The 20588-nt window shown below is 38.0% G+C and overlaps 1 long non-coding RNA gene across 13 annotated transcripts in view; it reads right to left on the reverse strand.

Moving 5' to 3' along the window:
* Window positions 1-11642: 11642 nt before the first annotated feature.
* LOC120758013 (uncharacterized) overlaps window positions 11643-20588 on the reverse strand; it is a 209892-nt gene continuing 200946 nt past the window's right edge. For 11 of the 13 annotated variants that reach the window (XR_005702736.1, XR_009208226.1, XR_005702741.1 and 8 more), the window contains 5 exons: window positions 18279-18339; window positions 16879-17187; window positions 16451-16536; window positions 13817-13884; window positions 11643-12505 (listed from right to left, as the gene is read on the reverse strand). This is a non-coding gene — a long non-coding RNA (uncharacterized LOC120758013). Of the gene's footprint in view, window positions 12506-12905; window positions 12968-13816; window positions 13885-16450; window positions 16537-16878; window positions 17188-18278; window positions 18340-20588 lie in introns of those variants that run through there. The other 2 variants (XR_005702734.1, XR_005702739.1) reach the window with 2 other exon arrangements.

The following is a 20588-nucleotide window of genomic DNA, read 5'->3' on the forward strand; positions in this document are numbered from 1 at the left end:
CAAAAGGGTATTAAGCCCTTTTTAAAGACATGGGACCATCTTAGCTGAAGGTCAGATATGGTCCATCTAGAGTTACTGAAAAGATGTCCATCAGTGATACTCCAAGGTGCATTCTGACTGTCCATGGCAGCTGAGAAAACTGGGAGCAATACAGTATTGCTGGATAACAGAAGCAGCACAGAGGAGCACACAAATTCAGAAACATGCTAATATTTCAACTTAGTTAATGAAATCTTGAGACAGACTAGGGAAGCTTGAAGACATAGAACATGCGTTATCCAAGTACAAAAGAATAAGCCTAAAACATCTGGAATTTGGGGAAGCAAATTTTCTGCCTAAAGGAATCAGCTTTTGATTAAGCAATTGACTTTTGTAGTAAATAACATTAAAATAAAGCACTTGAATTTCATCAATAACATAACATTGAAATACAAAAACCACTAACTGCCACAGACAAATGTTTGCCATTATATTTAAAGAGAATAAGGGGTGGGTTCTGTGGGAATATGACATTTATCATTCAAGTGAGGAGAGATCCTGTGAATCTCAAATAACACAGCTAAGAGCAAGTTAAGTGACTTTTTCTCTCACAGATGGAATAATGCTACATCTTCCTACAGCCCACCCTGTATTCTGTTTCAGCTGTGTAATGACATGCAGAGATTTCAGGAGAAATGTGGAAAGCAGAAAACCTGTTGTCCTCCTGAAAGCCTCATAGCAGACACCCAGTAAACCTGCAGAGTGGAGTGTCACTTACTCCCAGCTGACTCACACATCTTACGGCAAAAATAAAGGAGTTTTTCCATCCTCTGCACACAGACACACAGACTCCCAATGTTTTATCATGCAGTTCTGCCTGTCTCAAGTTCAGATTTCAATATTTTCATAAAATATGACTTAAGTGCACTCATATTTCGTGAATAGCTTCCAACTGAAACTAACCTATGGTTGTCAAAATAAGTAAAGTATCCTTATTTAGTAATACAATAAACATAACACTAGAGATCTGCTGGTTCTTAATTTACAAAGTTATTCTGCCTCTAGACAATCCAGCTGAATGTACGTACCTTGTACCCTTCAGGACAATTTAATACACAAACCATAGTACCCCCATGATTTCAGCCTCTGAAAATGCTTTTACAGCTACTTACAGCAAGTGGCTGTGCTGTTCTTCTGCTACACAAGATTGCAAAAGCATAAAAGTATCTCCTACTACAAGCAATGAAATAAGACAGGTATCATTTAAATTTCTCTTCACATTTCTTAATTGTAAAGACATAGGATTGATCCAAGTTTTTCTGAGCCTTGTTACTGCGAGGTTTCTAGCTCAGTAGTAATTTTTTCCTTGACATTTTTCATTCATATCATCATACAACTGACCTCAACTTTGTATCAAAATTCATATAGAGGATTATCAGAGATACTTTAATTAAGAACCACCATTTTCAGGATTCTGTCCTTTGACAGAAACTTCTTGATTTCTGAAGGCATATAAAAAGTCCTTCACAGCACATATATACAAAGATGATTGACTAAAAGTTAGTAAACAGAAAATTGGATGGTTGCTCAGGGATTACTTACGTTTGCTCCTTGGACTCATTCATTCTCAAGTCTGACCACACCCAAGAGAGTCACTGCAAAGGAGCAGTGCTGTGAAAACTGGAAATCATGACAAAAGACTAGCAGAAGATTCAAGTTCTGGAGTCAATGGAGCTGTTTAAAAGATTCCAGTGTCAAGATTAACTAGAAATAAGTGGGTTTTATGTGGTTTTATCAGTGTGTTAGAGCTATCACTGAAAACAGAAGATGAACGCAACTGAAAAAGGGGGTTTTAATAGCTTAAAAATAATAACCTCTTCCACTTTGCTTTGAATTGCTGCCTCATTTAGAAGTTAATATTCACAAGTTTAGAAAGAAATGCCATTGTCATAATGGAAAAGTACATCCATGCCTTGGAAGCACCAGGCCCTTTTTCTTGTATGGAACACTCAGAAGAGAACCATTCTTGACTAGAGCCAACCTCCTGAATACACACACAGATCTATTTGTCATTCAAAAGATTTTGAAAGAACTAGATAGGATGATTAAAAGGACGAGATAAGATGAAGCTGTACAAAGACCTCTGACAAGCTCTAGCCCCGGCCTAGGAAAAAATGTACAAAAAGCATCTTAAAGTCAAAGCATTGACCTTTTCTAGTCAGCTGAACGTATTCAAAATATTTATTTCTTGGAAAATACTTGTTTAAAATTTTCTGGGGTTTTAGGGTTTTGTTTGTTCGTTTTTTGGTGTTGTGGGTTTTGTTGTTGTTTTGGGGGGTTTTTTGTTTGTTTGTTTGGGGTTTTTTTAATAAGTCAAGCAATTAGGAAGAATTTTCAATAAACATCTATGTTTGTATTTGCCAAAGAATTTGTAGTATCAAATACATAAAGAACACTGGGTATCTCAGTAATATCTCAACTAGTACGGCTTCCTGCAAATCATTAATCAACTAAGTTGGCTCAATTGGTTGGTCTGCCACTCAACCTAATCTGTAAAAAGTTTCTTATTTAATGTTAAAAATCAGATTAGAATTGAAACCAAGCCTTTTTATTTATAGAAAATCCAAGGTACAAACTTCTAACAGGTTTATTAAAAAACAATTTAATAGCTAAATGATCTATGTTTTACCTGAACATGCATTCTCATTAAAAGTAAAGTAAATATCTCTGAATACAGACATATTCTATGCCATTCTCTTTATTACTTAATTTCCCAGGTATCTCAGCATGATCTGAATAAATTATGCTGACAATACAACAATATAAATGATAAATCAACAGCACAATTTTAGTGATATATAGCATGAAAAGTAAATAATAACCAGCACTGCTAATTGGCTCGCTACCTGGCAACAAATCAGTGAGCAAGCAACTCCACTGGTAATGCTTCAGCTGTGCACCACCCTCATCATTAAGCATTTCTAGCTATTCTAAGTTGTTTCTACTGGGTTTTATACAAAACTGTACTTTAGCATAAAAGTAACGCCAGAAAATCTTGTTGGGAAAAAAAAAATAACAAATTTGAATATTGACAACATCTGGATGTTAACTCATTCCTAATACATTGTGTGGCACAAGCATTCCTCAAATCAGAATGCATTTTACTTGAAAAGCTAAAATAGGACATTTAAAGACTGAAGTTATCTATCAGGAGAGTCTGTAGCCTTTACTTTGGGACTTCGTTTATTGTCCCAAGACAAAAGACAAATGTGTAAGAGCAAAGCCTACTTTCCATCAAAGGCTAAAGATTCCCTGAGCTCTGATGGGGAGAAGAGAATCCTCCTTTGGCACAAGACTTCCACAGAGCTCCTTAGCTCTGCAGAGCAGGAGAGCAGAGCCACCCTGTGACACTCTGGGACTCTGAGCATCCTGTCTCCCTCCCCTGAAATGCAGCCCCAGGACAGCCCCAGGTGTAGGAGAGAGAAGATACACAAATCAGACAAGTGTGTGACCTAACTCAGCATCCCATCACATTGCCTGTAGCAAACAGGTTCCATGATGTGTGAAAAAAAAACAGCAAAATTTATTTTATTTTTTAATTTATCCTGCTTCATTTCACAGCATCTCAGAGAACTGCCTTACAAACATGGATGCCCAGTTTTGTTTTGTTTTCTAATCCTGACACACTCTCCACTCCAAAGACTTCCTTCAGTTCTAAGTCCTATCCTGCATACCATCAAAACCTCCCTCTTATCAATTTTCAGTTTATTGGCACACTTCTCTGCAGTATGGGACAAAGCCAAGAAAGAAATCAGATTTGCTTTGTGCAAATCATTCCTTTCCTACAAAACCTTACTTATCTCATTCACTTAACATAAGCTCCCCTATTTTTACTCTTTGCACAAAAAATTCTCTATGCTTCTGGACAGTTTTTATGATTATTGCTTCACTCTTCCTGTTTATGATGTATATTTTCAAGCAGAAAGGTATGAATTCAGCAGTGTATTCAAGGCAGGAGGATATCACTGATAGGTATCATAATATTTGCAGTATTATTTTCCAACCCATTCTTTATTCACCCAAGCATTTTGCTGGCTGCTCAGACCACCGCTGTGAACTGAGCAGCCTTTTCTATTGAGCTGTCTGCAGTAATGATGATCATGGGGAAACTCTATCCCCACTGAAAGAAAAGGCAAAACTCCCAGAGACTTCAGCAGGATCTGAATTTCACTGAAGTTCTTTCTATCAAGCCATTGTACCTAATTTAGAATTCAATCAATGGTTTTGGATACCACAAATAATTCTACAAAATTTACATTGCAGGAAATTTGTCAAAACTGAGTATATTTGGATTTCTGCTCCCTAATTGCCTAAATCAGTTAGATCTCCAGAAATCCTCAGAGGCTGCTATGGACCTGACTAAGCAAAAAATTTCATCATGTATATTTTTTGCCTTTTATTTTACGTTCCATACACACCTTCACTTGAGTCTTTACAATGCAAATAAATCTAATAAATATACTGACTATATCACTGTTAATCCCGAGTCTCTGGGAGCCCTGTTAACTTGCACAGGTGCTGGACACTGGCCAGTTCTCCATTCTTCGTTATTTTCCAAGGATCCAAATGCACTTCATTAAGCTGGGTTTTTTTTCCTGTAATTGCCCTTTCCCTCAGCAAATACAAATATTTCTAGTAGCCTGAGAAGTATCATTTATGATGATTTTCCCATTCCTACTATATGTGCCCTCTAATAAGTGTTTTTTAATTATTATTGTTGCTAGTATTTTAAATCCAGATATCCTTTCCCCCCTTTCTGCTGAACGTAAATTCACAAAATGATGAAGGTCTTCTGGTACAGAAATGGAACAGAAAACAAAAGCCGAATTGATAGATAGAAAACTGGAAGTTGCAGTCCCCACTGCATATCTCCAAGTGCATAACTACAGTTTACAATGCTGCTCTAAGGCTCAGTCCCATACAGTATATTTAAGTTAATTTGAAAATACCCTGCATTTGCAGGAGTCTCTACCATCTGCTGCTTATCCGACCACCAGTTTCAGAATTAAGCAACGTAGGCAAAGGAGCAGAACACAATCTCTGTTCCAAACCCCCAATAACATCGCAATATTCGGTAGCATTACCAACACCATTCCTTGATGGACCATGGTGAAGGTTTACATGGGGACAGCCTCATTAGTGTGGGCCTCATTCAGGGCATTAATTGTTTTTAGATGGTTCTGCACAGTATCACATAAAAGGTACCAGCTTTGTAACAAATAATCTGGGATTTTCCCCCTGCACTGCAGTGCACTAGGCAGGAAATCTGCATGTTGGAGTGTGCCTAAGTGAACTGGGAGCTGTGAGCCCTTAGGGGAGCTAGTTCAGTTATTCAGTATGGATCTTCCCTAGTCCTATCATCCTATGGGGGCTCTTCATTTCTTGAGTCTTCAATTTAATAAAACCACTAAAATTAACAAATCAGTAATTAATAAGGGATTGATATGGTTCAGGCATGTTTAAATTTAAATAAGCACTGAAGTGTTGTACTAACCAGGAGTTTAAAACAATATGTGCTACTTTACTTCCTCTAAGTCATGCTCTTGGTTTCAAATTCCTGAGGTGGCACTGGTACCCAAACTCAAACTCTGACCAACCACAAATTCAGGATGAAACAGGTCTTTGGTGTTTAAAATGTCCTTAGCTGTGACAGTAACTCAGCAAGACAGCTGGATCCCTGGCAGTGACAAGATCCTTCCTAGTGAGACAGCAATAATACAGATATCGTGAAACATGATGCAATTATTTTCCTTAAAAAAAAAAAAAAAAAGCCCTTAACAAGGAAAAAGAAAAACCAAAACACACACAGAGAGAAAATTATAAAATTGTTTCTTCGTGCATTTAGTGCACTGTGGCTGCGGTATCGTGGTTTCTCTATGAAACACAAAATATACAAGCGGTGCTATTTCGTTCACTTCCTTTTCCAGTGGAGAATGAAATGTGTATTTGAGGCCACAGGGAAGCCGTGTCACTGTAAGTGGGGGAATGCAGAAACAGCTGTTACCTTCTCCTTTGCAGCGTGGTGAAGTTCTCACACACCTCTGCTGTCCCAGTGACATTTCCTTGCTTGAAGACATGCCACAATTCAGGAATGCACACAATACCTAGAAGCATATATGTTCTATGATTTCAATGACAACAGGTTTAATCTTGTTTAAATTTTTTAATTGAAGTTAAAATGTTTTTGCACTTAGCATGTGCTGGCAGCAAATAAAATGATCCTGACGAATGGCACAAAACTGTTAATTATGTTTTGTTCACTCTATTCTTACTGCATTGCTTGTGTAGTTAAAAATTAGCTCTATGATCTTATTTAAAACAATACATGTGTCATTTCAGACATTCCTAAAAAGGATGCTTAGTAATAATAAATAGGTGCGCTTGTCAAGAGAAATTTGCTAACAAAGTGAATTCAAGCATCTTGAACAGATAAAAGAAAGCAACTACAAATTACAGCAGGATAATATTTTGTTTAATTTTTTTAAAGATTCTCCTGTTTATATTCATTGATGAATTTTAGGTATGCAGATAAAGACAATAAATGTTTCATGATTATGATGAGCATTCCAGATTCCCCAGACAACCCTAAATATTTCAATATCTGGGAGTAGTGTCATATTCTATCATACCATCTCCATTGTAAATGCTAATAATATTGATAAGGATAACTTGAATGATTTTAAAGTAAAACTGTCAAAATTATTCTTAACACAGTTAAGCACACATCAGCATTTACCTTGAAGCTGTCAGAGAACTGGAAGAGCTGCTCAGGGAGTTTGTGGAGTCCCCCTCTCTGGAGACATCCCAAACCCACCTGGCATTGTCCTGTCACCTGCTCCAGGTGACCCTGCCTTGGCAGGGGGATGGACTCAGTGACCTCCAGAGACCCCTCCCAGCCATAGCCATCCTCTGATTCTCAGCCCCAGCCACAACAGAAACAAATAGGAGTTTGGAAGTCAAATTTGGAGCACATCAGCCTTTTTCATGCATATGTATCTTTACACAAATAAACGTGCACATAACTTGGATAAGTCTACAGTCACCCACTATAAGTGATATAAATGCAAACTAATGTAGCTTCTAGTAAAAAAAAATCTTCACGGCCACAAAAAACTGTTTTTAACATCTGGCCTTTTGAACTCACCTCTCTGCAGCAATGTCAATAAGGTTCTCCATGAGTGCACATATTTTCCTGGGGACAATGTATCTTATTAATCCCATGATCTAAAGATATAATACATTTGTCAAAAGATATGTGTGCTTTATCCGGATGAATTTGCTCTAACCTAACATCTACTATCTTTTCCCAAACCAGAAGAAATAACCTGCATAAACCCCAAAAAGTACCAGTTTCTTTTTTTATGGGGGCTTCTCGTCTGTTTGTGTTGCTTTCTAGCAGTTTAAGAAATTTATGCATGTTTCATTTTCATCAAGTATCTTTTTCCCATCCCATGATTTTTATCATTTTCTTCTTACTTAGAAACAAATCTACATTCAAAAAATTCACAACTTTGTATTCCCCAAAAGCCACGGGGGAGAAACCAGAAGAATTCCAGCCCGTTCCCAAAAAAACCTACCACAACACCCTACTCACTCACAGCTGGTGATAAAGCTGGAACTGGGAGGTGGCTGGGAAGCAGTGGCTGCCTCAGAGGAGATTCCCAACATCCAACCTGCTCCAAGAGTGGGTGCTGCCCACCCAGACCCCCTGCACAGTGTGGAGCATCTGTCCCCCAGCACAGAGATCTGCCACAGCAGCCACGAGCAGCCAAGCTCTCAGAGGCACTAGCTGGGCTGACTCTGCATCTACAGGAAAAGGTAAAATCTGCTTAGGCGCTGCCAGGAGAGCTGTCACTGAACTGAGCAGTGGGGGTGTTCGGGAGAAGCATTATGGGCGGAAAATTTGTGATGCTTTTGTGAGGGAAGATACCACGTGAAAAGACTTGACTAGAAATGAATTGCCCTTTGGAAATTACAACCATTTATACACTGCATGTAATCCTAAAATGCTTAACAACATCCCTTTTAACTATTACAACTTTCAGTTTACATCCTGATGGCTTGCTACACTCTTTCAATGCAGGCAAATAGCTGCCTGCCAAGAACTCACCACGAGTCTGTGCAGGGACAACAAAAAGGAAATAAAGCTTTGTGCCCAGAGAGCAATCAATTCACATTTCTAAGATTTTGCACCAGCATAAAGATCATTGCCCCAATTTCTGATGTGATGTGGCAAGGGGGCAAAAATATCGGCAAAAGGGAGCAGGGAAATACTCAGTGAGACAGCCTGGCAATACTAGAAACACTTTTTCCAGGCCTCGGTGCATAGAGAAGCTCTTACAGGACAGTTCCTTTCATGTGAATAATGTATAGATGCCGTCAGAAATAGCAGGGAAAGCCTAGAGCTTTCCCTTTTTTCCTTTTTAAACAGCACAACTACTTTCATCACCTTTTTGTAAATCCTTAATAGTGTGTTATTATACTGTTTATGTGGGAAGACAGTGCTGTGGCAAAACTTGTTACTGATCGTGGTTTAAATTGTCTGAGGAATTCTCTCTAAGACTTATGAAAGAACAGTCTTTTGTGCATAATATCCTTTTATTTTCCCACTTCATTTATTTTGGTAACCAAAATGTCTGTTTACATCTAACTACACAATGTTTTAGCACCTTTGAACTATTTCTAAGAATCTTTTTGATCCATATATAGACATAGGAATGTTGGGAATGTAATATATATATATAATTTTAGACAAAAACCATCAACCTAGCAGGTTAAATGTCTTGTATGCCCTAGAAAGTCAGATTTGAAAGAGAAAGTGTATTTAAGAACCTCTGATCTACCCAATGATTCCTTGAAGAATAAACATGTCATTTTACATATCCAAACTGAAGTACACACCAGCAAATATTAGTAGAAAGCTTGGAGAATGTGATGGTTTACCTCAGAAACCCTTAATTTAAAAAAACAAACAACCATGTAAAGAAAGAGTAAGTTGCTAAATTTAACAAGCAGGTATTTTTACTGTGTTTTTTGTTTAGCATTTTTGATCTTGCTGAAATTATGACACCCTTCAAAGAAGCAAGAGCAGCTTTTGCTTTAGTTCTGAAGTCATTCTTATAGCTGTGTTGGTATTCAGGCATAGGTCTGAAGAACTGGCTCAAAAATTACCTCCTGCTTCTCTCTGGTTTGAAAACACAACTGCGTTATCTCGTCTGGATACGGTGATGAGTTTGATCTACACTAACTACTACAATGGCATTGTGCACATCAATAAAGAAATGTGATAATCCTCCAGCAAAAATTAATTTATTAATGAAATGAATAATTAAATCTGCTGAAAAACACATTTGCAGGAAGTTAAGCAAAGGTGTTTTGAATAAGAATGGGGCTTTTTCTTAAATCTATAAGTACAATAGACTTGTTAAAGTAAATAACCCCGTGAGTTACTTACCTCATAATGTATTTAGTTATAATATTAAATGGATAAAGTACTTGATCATCTCCCAGGATAATAAAGCTGGTGGTATGGAGAAAAGCCTCCATGGGATTAAGAGAGAGTTAAAACATTTCAAATATGCAATTAAAGGCATTCTAGCATGCCTGTGATCTCTGCTCTGGTTTCTTATTTACAGAGGAGGAAAACTGGCTCAGACCTCCTAGACTAAGACAAGGAAGTATGCAAAATCGAGCAGTCTCTGTGCCAGCTCTTGCTAATCCTTTTCAGTATGGTTTGCTGCTAATTTGTCATGGCACATATTTGCCTTATGTCTAATTAGCATCAAATTGCAAACTGCTATTTGCTAACAATTTGCTGCATCAATCTGCTTGAAAATCTATAGTTTAGAGCTGGATTGCAGCTTATTCTGTCTATCAAAATTCTATTTCATACACTTCACAGTAAACTACTGCTTCTAAAAAAACCTACTGCAGCGCTCTTCCATACAAAGGAATGTACATTTTAAAAGAATGCCTATGCAAAGTGGTAGGTTTTGTTCTTTTGTTTTGCCCTCCATTTATATTTTGCTATAACTTGTTTATAACTCAAATTAAATAAAGAACAGCCTGCTCTTTGTTTAGAGTTAAATCTAGCTACAACTGCCTCACCCCTAAAATAGAAGGTACATATAAAATTATTATCTATACTTTGGAGAACATAGGCAAGACCTTTACAACAAGAATTTATGCCAGAACTGGCTCTCAAAATACAGGGAAATTTCAGCCAAGGAATTTGCCAGGTTTAGGAGCTGGTTAATCTTTTCTGTTTGACATCCACAGGTATTAAAATAAACAAATAGCTAAAAATTTTTGTCACAAGCAAATACTGTCACAGAGATGTTCTTCAATGGAACCATAAGTGATGTGGGAGATGTTTATGCACAAGATTTCCTCCCCCGTTATGCCTCATTAGAAACAGATGGAATACTGCTGCCACATTCATTGCAGGGGATGGATGGAAATGTGTCAGTGCAGGGCCTGGCCTGTGGAATTCACTCCAGAGTGGCACAAAATGTTCTAAGCAGTCTCCTCCACTGTATTCCAGGGATGGCAAGGCCATCAAACCAGCACAGCTACACACTGCTTCTCTGGAAGCAGGAATTCAGCCCACATAAGATGAGGTTTCCTATCTAGATGTGGTACAGATAGAAAGAGAGGTTTATTTTTTCTTCCAAGCCACAAAGAATTTGAATTTTTCAAAGTATTACACCTAGAGAAAGCCTAATTCATAGGGCTGAGAGAGAGAGATGGTAGGAGTATAAAATAAAAGAAGATGAGAAACCAAAATAGGCAACATCCATATAAATACTCTGGGTCTCAAACTGCAGTTGCTTCTGCATTTTCCTTTGTCATTTTGATCCAAAATTTCATACTGGGCACCAGACATGTTTTCTTCGAGTTTCAACACAATCAGGATAATGTTTGCCTTTCTGTGAGTTGGTGTTTGCAATAGCAAACAAATGTAGCCAAATTTTCTGCCCACTTCTATGTAAAGTTTGCATACTTTCTCCTTGTGAGAGAATGAGCCAAGCTCAGTATAAAATGTTGTCAAACAAAACGAAAGCTTTCAGAGCTGAGTGAGAAGACAAGTCTGTCTTTGCTGTATCTATACCCAAATAAAAACTCTTCTAAGGTTACAGGGAATTGAATGCAACCTTCACAGGCAGACTGGGCAGACATTTAAGAAGTGCTAACTACTCAGATGAACCCAGCACCCCACAGCTCCAGCGAATGTAGAGTAAGAACCAGGTTCAGAACTTTAGAGTGCTGAAATATGAACAGCCATAAACACTGACAGAGCAGCTTGAGTTGGAGGCTGACTGAGGTGACCCCCTGAGATCCCTCTCCACCTGAATTATCCTAAGAACTGTCACCTTATTTGATCACTTTTTTTCTAATCCAGGGGTTTTATTCTGTATTCTTCCTTGCTCTCTAACCAGAGCAAAGTCCAGCACAGATGGACACTGGTGGTCACTGCTGCCTGCAAAAGCACACTGGAGGGCCTGAGGGGAAAACTGCTACAAGTGCTTGAAACAGAGTTCAGAGACTCCCTGTTTCCATTAAGATCATGGGACATTCCCCTTATTTGTACCACAAGCAATAATAACATATTAATTACATCTAAGGGGAAGCTTTGCCCTTCCTTTAAAAGCTGGCAATGTTTAAAGGGGCTCATATCTCCCTGAAAAGAGAAAAAAAAAAAAACACCACAGAAACAAAAGAGCGACCAGGCCCATGTGAGAAGACAGCACATGAAGAAATTAACATCATCCCTGTGACAAATATGGTTTTTTCCACTATAGAAAAGGACTCCCGCTTTTTGTGTATTGTACCAAAATAGACCCCAAATGAGCTGGACATGAATGGCAAAGTGAGAACACTCACTGAAGGAATACAGCTTTTCCTGAATTGGTTTTATGATTATTAACATGTCATACTTATTTGCAAATGTGTTAATTTCCCAAATTTTACAGAACTTCTCTTCAAATGTATTCTTAATGGACATTATTTTAGAGACTGCATTAATTTCTCTCTGTTTCAAAACGATATAAATATAGCAAGGGCCAATTTTGTGCATAGAAGTGGGGATGCAATCTGGACAGCTAAGCACCTCTTAATCTTCCAATCTGGAGAATGGAATTCAGGCTTTTTCATCTTGGCTGAAAGGAAACCAGTCTGTGTGCCCTGAATTCTATCCAGATTTTATGGACTTTGAATCAGCATTGTGTCCCATCAGTAGCCAAAAGAGCTCTGTATCATTCTGCAAGTGGGTACAGCTTCACCGGGAAGTTTAGGAGTAGTTTTTCATAGCTTCCTAAACTGAGAGTGATTTAAGGTCAGCAGAATTCACATATTCTACGAGCATACAGAAAAAGGGATTCATTCAATGTCTTCTGTATAACAATGATGGTCTTCCTGAACAGCTGAAGTGCTGGTTTTCCATTTATACAAAAGATGTTCATAGTTTCTGTAAAATAAAATCAGGATTTTCCTATGTTAGAAAAGTAAGGGTCAGGTAGCTTACAGCACTATATAAAGATAAACATGGCAAAATCACTTTTTCTGCCCAGTTCAGTTAAAAAGAAATAGAATAAATGTATTGGGGAAAGGAATCAGCATTTAAAAGTGTGTGGCCTTGACATAATTAGATCTACCACATCTAGGTCAACTGAGGAGGCAGGATTCACACACCAATTATTTATTCAAAACTTTAGAACAGTGCATTTTGAGTGACAGCTCCTAGCTGCGACTCCTCCAAGAACTACTCCAAGAGCCACCATGCTACATATACATCTTAGAGAGCCCTGGAAAACAGAGCCCCACCTTCTTCGAAAAACTCCAGAGAAGCTGGATATAAAACAGGGAATGCCATAATCCCAGTGTATTAGTGTCAGGTCTCCAGTTGAAATTAGTCCTAGGATTTCATTGCCTGTGGAACCAGAGAAGAGAACTATGCACAAACAGATCAAAAAAGTTAGCTCTAAACTCACTAGGGAAGGAAGGAGTGGCATTGTGTGTGTAAAACTGAAAGCTCCTTTCTGCCAGCAGGAGACTGAATGACAACTTCCAGGGACTGCACAAATAAAAGGTGGCTTCATCAGCCTCCCAAAACACCACCCCTGCCATAAACTGCTTTGGGTTTAAAACCCCTAGAATTTAGAATAACATGGCAATGGAGCCTAAAGGTGAGGGACTGACATATTGTTAAGTATATTCATATCAGTACTCCTGGAAATGTCTGGCACGTACCATATGCATATTTCATCTTATGCTTTTGTATAACGCTTGTAAAATATGTTTTGCGGCACATGAAAGTCTAATCCAAGTGCAGGGTAAAAGCCATTGCTGCCAGATAGCAGACTTCCTCCCTTGGCACAAACAAACACTGAAGAGTTTTTAGGTTCCCAAATTCAAACCATATTGATGCTTCAATGACAGACATTTTCTACACTTGCAACCTCCTACTTGAAGTGAACACAATTCCACATCTACCTGAGTAGTTTGAAAAACAAAATTGGAAATTCTAAGAAAATGTTCTAAGTCAGAACTAGGATTTGGGAGCTAATAATGGAAATAAATTTGCTTAGAAAAAGAAATGAAACCCTACAGTTCTTGACTTGTACAAGGCTCAAAATGTCACTGTAAATACATTTTAATCCTGATCCAATGACATACTATATTCAGTATACAAGGGGACCTATGTGCCCCTTTCCCAGTCCTCTAGAATGCTAAACAATGATATAGTTAAACATAAAACATGCTGCTCTTGGTTACATACCATAAATTGCCATCTATCCCCTTCTCTCTTCTCATTCAGATTCTAATGAATGCTGCTCTGCTGGTCAACTATAACACAAGACAGAAAGTACTTTTCTCCTTGTCAAATAACACTCTATAAAAAATACTATTGTCCTCCTGATTTAGGATACATGGCGAGTAACAGAAAAGCAGCAGAGTTTGGCAAATAAAGTCTCGAGTGGGAATTTTCTCCCACGGCTACCAGAGAAATGAAATTTTCAGGCACAGCCTTTTCAAAGTCCACAATACAGCATGTGTGGGGCTCGGATACAATAAAAGAAGGAACCTGAGAGGAAAGTTGTTTTTGCAACCTCAATAATGAGAACGAGCCTTGAAATGCTGGCAGTGGAGGAAGCATTTTCATTAGGTGTGTTTCACTTTCTTCCTCGGTGCAGCAACCCACTTACAGAAGCTGTGTGTTGTTACATGACATATTTCCACTTTCTTACAGGAGTGCCTGTGATTTTTTGAATGCTGTTTGTTGTTACTGCCTTTCTTCTCCGACACAATGCACCAATTTTTAACCTTTTCAGTAACCTAGTGACACTTCTGGGATATTACAGTATTCCTGTCAAAATGTCTGGTCTACAACAATAAACTTTACATTGATGTCTTGCTTTTTGGGAATAATTACACTGTTCCTTAAATGTTACCCTATTTACTATTTGTGCAAAAAGATGACAATAAAATCAATGCAACACAATCCCCAAATGTGCATCAAAGTCTTTTGCAATGTTAATGGATTTGTGTGTCTATAGAGGTGTAAGATCATTTTGTCTGGATGCTTGGACTTGAGCATTATATGCACTTACTCAAAGATAAACTTATTAACCCTTATCCGCTGAGCTCATCCCTTCAAAAAGTTAGTTTAATCTCCCTGCATTTGTCAGGATTCCTTTTTTCCTTTTCTTTTTTTTCCCCCCTTTTTTTGTTTTTTTCTCCCTCTCCCTTCTTTTCGAGCCCAGCCCGGGAATGCTGCCCATCGATCAATAGGTGTATGATGAAGGAACTTCGTGCTGCTCCCTCTGACCAGCGGCGATGTTTTTCCAATGATTCCGCAGGAGTCAAAAACTCAACAAAGCGAATCGCGGATGCTGTAAAGGGAGCATGCTGCTCATGTCTGTGACCACTGTATGCAAAGCTTGGCATTAGTCACCGCCAGGCCGCCTCTGACAGCCCTGAAGTGAGGGAGATTAATGTGAGGCAGGGGCACTTTATTATTGTCATTCTGTTCTTTCACACTCTGCCTCTGACTTTCAATTTTGCTCCAGAATTAATTGTCTGCTCCCCACAGTATGACTGATGTAGAAGGATACAAGTAACATAGGCACCTGGTTCTGGCCTTGACAATCTGACTCGTTGCAGGATGTATTGTGTACAGTCAAATTCAGGGACAGACGGGCATCTTTCAAAGAAATCAGCCAATGTTTCTTTTGACTTCAATCAGATTTGACTGTAGATTATCCTTCTCTAAGAACAATTTTTTTCTTGTAGAGATGCTAACAAAATGCCAGTGCCATTATTAAGTACCACTACATGATACTATTGCTCTGCTTTATGCAGCCCCATATGAGGCCTTTCTCTCCAAGCTTTGTTTTTTATGTTGTAAGGCAGTAAATTAGTCATGTAGCAGTGTTTAATCCCTACCCTCTCAGAGTTAAGCATTGCTGTGAGAACATTATATATGGTATCTTAGACAATAAAAATACATGGCTGTGTAAGTCAGCATCATTTACTATTTATTGGGTGAAGAGTTCCAAAGCAAATTATACACAAAGTAAGACAAATAGTTAAAGATCTTGTATTTAATAGAATATCTGACTGTATATCAGACTTAAAATGAACTGCTGTACTAAGAGATCAAAGAACATCTTTACTAGAGCATAGGGGATGAGGGAAAAAAAAATCACTTTTCGGATGGAAAAAAATCATACAGAATCATGCACATGCAGCCCTATCTATCAGTCTGCTTTTTCTAAGTTTAACGTCTGATGGTGACAAATGTAAAGGCTCTTCTACTACACTGCAGCAAAACAAGTTTCACCTTTAAACAATACGCATTTGCTGGTAGTCACAGACATTGCTACAGACATACAAGCATTAATCTCAACATTTGCTGCTCTCGTAAGTGGTGAACTGTGGTGTACTTGCTCAAGGTTTAGTTTTTGGGCCAAATATTCTAAAGTGCCTGTTAATACTTTCAGCTGGATTTTATAATTTCTTAATCCGACTTTGATCAGAACAACTTTTCAGAGCTACGCAGCTGAGAAATATTCAGATGTATACAAGAGGTATAGAAATAAGCAACACTAAATGTTTCACTGATGTTTTCCCCTTGGTACATAGGTGGGATCCCTCAAGAGCATCTCAGGGATTTCTTCCCAAATACCCCCTCTGAAGAGAACATGCCAAGAATTATTTTGACTTTAACTTAACTAATCCTTCAATGTGGCCATGATATTATGTTAAAGGGTACAGAAATATATAATATGCTGAATTGCCTTTAGCCTGGATACTAGAAGGAAAATTACCACCATTCAGTGAGGATAGATGAGGAACCCACCTCATTACCTTAATAATTTACCACAATGATTAAAACACAAAAAGCATCTACCTGCATTTATGAAGGAAGCTTTTCCCACTTGCTCCAGTTTTCCCAGACCTCCAGGCAAAGTAAATTTCAGGATGCATTTCAACTTCCTTGAAAGACACAAAAAGCAATGAGAAACTCTGCCTCTTTAAAAAGGTGTGCGAGTAAATGTTGTAATATCCTTCAAACCTGACATTAAGTATTCAAATGTTACTTAAGCGAAGTGTGAGCAATTAAATTAATCAATCTTCCCAGCCATGTACTGAACAGATGTTCAATAAATCCTCTCTGCTTACAGTGTGGGAGGAAGAAAGTCCACTTTTAGCTGTCCTTCAGTGATGACATCCCTCAGCCCGTCCTTTCTCTGGGCCTCATGGGCCACTGCCAGGCAGTTCTGCTGTGTTGTTTCTTTATTATAAATAACAACAGACCACCTGGACTACCTGCAGTACCTGGAAGCTGAGGTTTAATGATCCTTCAGGCTACATCCTCAGCTCTCTCCTGATCCCAGATAATGGGACTGATGGGAATGGCAGAGGAGTGACGGATGGCAGTGACGAATGACTCCAGACAAACATGTGCTGACAACTAGTGAATATGGGGCAGCCTTGCAGAAAGGTCAAGATAAAAGTATTTGCTTGACTTTCAAAGTTTCTCCATGACAAAACACTCGGAATCCTCGGATTTCTCACCACCAGATAACTTTGCCAGGCAGATGTGTACAGCAAGCTATCAGAGTGTCACAAATCTGGCAAACAGCACTGCAAGTGGGAACAAACACAACCTTTAGTAGGAAAAAAAAAACAAAAAACCCACCAACTAGAACCAAGTTAGAACAGCTAAATTCCATAGACATACAAAAACCTGGATATTTACAATTTCCAGTGTTAATGTTGCTAGCAGCTGCAGACATTGCCTCTTGACTTTAAGGTGTCTGTTCTGACCAGGTTCCCACTCCAGCCACAATCCCTCTCTCTCACTGACCCCTCGGCACCAGGAAAGGCCACTGAGCCTCCCCAACTTTCTGCCCAATTAAGCAGTGAATTCTTTTCCTAGCAGGACTTATAAAGTTTGCCTGGAAGTCCTGTGATGTAAAATTTGATTGCTGCGAGGTGCTCACATTGTCATCCCTATTTCAGAACCCCAGATTTCAAGAATCAGAGGACAAGTTTTTACATCCTGCTCCTCAGACCTTAAACAACAAATCCCTTTGGTTATGGGATGCATATGATACATCCCATCATATCAACTTTTTACACATTAATATCAACTGTGATCAAATGGGTCGACTGACATTCAAATATAATGGTTAAAACCTCTGCACCACAGATATACAACTTCAACCTTTTGAGTGCTGCCATTCCATATATGGACTTTGCCCACATTTTAATGAGGCTTTAAAATCTCCAAGATTAAGCTAGTATTTTATATAGAACTGCCTGCTTTTTATGATATCTTGACATGTTGTTCAACATTTGTGACTATATTGATCCTTATAAATTCAGCATCTATATATATTCCTGAAAAGCATCCCCTGCTCAGTCTGTAGCACAAACAGCAGGGCAGGACACACAGAGGGGACAGTTCTTGAGCCATTTGCTCAGCAGTGAACGTACAGGTAAGGAACATTTTAGTAGCACAAAATATTTTAGTTGCATAACACAGCCACACTTAAAAAAAAAAAAAAAATTAAAATACCAGCCTCAAAATGCGCAATAAAGGAAAAACTCCAGGGTCCTTTTCTCACTTTTACCTTATTTCATTCTCCTTCAGACAAACCTGATTCAAATCCTGAGGGGGTAAACTGTACTCTTCTCCCACCTGGGACAGTTATACATCTTCATGCCCTCACCTTTGCCTGTCTGCAGAGAAAAGCCTTCTTGTGTTTCCCCATGCAGTTTCATGCTTTTAATCTGAAACAAATGATTGCAGGGGGGAAAAAAAAAAAAAATAAAAAAAAAAGCATTATCACCTTGGCGAGGCATCAGGAGTATACAGAAAAAAAGAAAGGGTCTATGGGCAAATTCATCTTCCATTGCTACAATCAATCTCTCACCTAAAGAAACACACAATAACTAGGCAGGAAAGGGCCAAGATTTATGGCCTAGAAACATCTCCACTGACCAGCATACACCAAGCCTTCCTGGCTCCCTCCTTGCCAGAATGGCTCTTTCTAACAGTTACAATGATATACTGTCTCTCCCTACTGTTTTACAAGTACATTAGCTTTATTTAATGAGATCTCCGAGTAATTTAACAGATGTATATAGGACATAAGACTAGAAAAACTCTTGCTACTTGAACACTTTTGCCAAGGTATTCTAGGGCTAGCTAATCTTCGCTACCACGTTATATTCCATGAAATACTGTTATTGGAATTTTGGGAAGGTTTTTAAAAATCATTTTAATAGGAATATTATATTATAATCTAATAGAATAGTGCCATATTCAACACTTGCTCGTACCAGGACCATTTAAATAAGGTTAAAAGTGGTTACTTTAGCTCTTCAAAATTATTTATATATTAAAAGGCCTGAGAGAAACTCAAAAGCAGAGATGAATATATCTGTTAAATCTCGCAACTTGTTCTCTTCTGTAACTTCAACTTCACGTCCCAAGGGAAAAAAAGACAGATTCTTCTCTTTTAAAAACATATATTCAGCTTTAAAGTTCACAATTATTGGATGACTCAATAAGAAAGCATTTCAAAGTACTATATTCTGAAGTTTTGTTTAATATAAAAGTATAACCAGTCATTAGTAGTTTAACACAATAGCTCTGCTTTCCATTAATTTATTATTTCTGTTTCTGAGCAACAGACAATGTTTTGGATGGCTACTGTTATCCAGCAAAGTACTTTTAAATAATAGTGATATACAATAAAATATTAAATGAAAAAAAGCTGCAATAACAACTTTTTAAATAACTCTAATAAGCTACCAATTAACTATACAGGGGGTGGCAATAAGGAATTACCTGTTTAAAGTAACATTAAAACATTTTTTCTGAGTAAAAGAAAGATGGGCATAAACTTTAGGCATTTGCCTGTGTATCTTTTGCAGTAGTGAATCTACAAAAATCCATAGAGTGTGTTGCTGTTTTCTCATACATTATACTTTTAAAATTGATTAAAAATAGAATATTGCCCCAGATTCAGTAATGACTTCAATGAACTACATTAAAAAAAATTCAACAACTTCAGTTCTACCCAGTCGTGAGACCAGTACTAATTGAGTTTAGTGGCATTTTTCTGTAAATAATATATAGTCTCATTAAAGAAGGTTTATTTTAGTTTGAAAACATATTTCTTTTTAAAATTCTTTTAAGCTGAAGGGGGAAAAAAAGATGAGAGTAATATGTACTGTTCTGGCAAAGTGTTCCACATCCTTCTGGCTTACAGGATATTGTGTTAACTTTGAATTAGAGCACAGAACACAGGTCGAGCACATTTATGTATAATTATTTGTAGAAGTCTATGGAATTTACAACAAACATGCTGCAACATATCTAACATTTAGAGAAAATCCCCGCATGTATCTGACCAAAGTAAGCATTGTGACCCACCTCCCGAATGTACCACACCTTAGCCAGAGGCAAGGATTCCATGTTTAGAAAGCAGGAAACACCAAGGGGTGAGCAGAAAACACGGATATTTCTTTAAATATCAGAAAACACAGACAAATCTCAAGGCGCAAAATTATGGATGGTCACTGTGTAAAATTTTGCTTGAAATCAAGAACAAATAAAATTACTCTCGGAGCAGAAAAGAATGGAGGAGAGAGAGGGAGAACATGAGCTGATATAGAGCAAATTCATGGCATGAAATTTCATTTCTTGAGAGCTATACATCAAGGTGTATTTGTTTAATGAGGTTGACACCAGAAAGATGTATAGAACATGTCAGACACCCAGTACCAGTGCGTTCTGGGAAAAAGATAACATCTGAGGATCTGACCACTCACTTCGTCTTCGAGCCAGACTTCTCTATCTACTGGTTCTTCAGGGGATTATAAATGAGAGGGCAGGAGGAACAAGGAGCAAAATAATGAAAAACAACACAAAAAAAGAAAAATTATAACATTGTAGAGCCAAGTAAAGCCAGATTTATTGACCTCACAACTACATAATCAAGAGAAAGTTATCACTGTGGAAACTTTTACTA

The sequence above is a fragment of the Hirundo rustica genome, chromosome 11 (genome assembly GCF_015227805.2).
Source record: "Hirundo rustica isolate bHirRus1 chromosome 11, bHirRus1.pri.v3, whole genome shotgun sequence".
Taxonomy (NCBI): domain Eukaryota; kingdom Metazoa; phylum Chordata; class Aves; order Passeriformes; family Hirundinidae; genus Hirundo; species Hirundo rustica.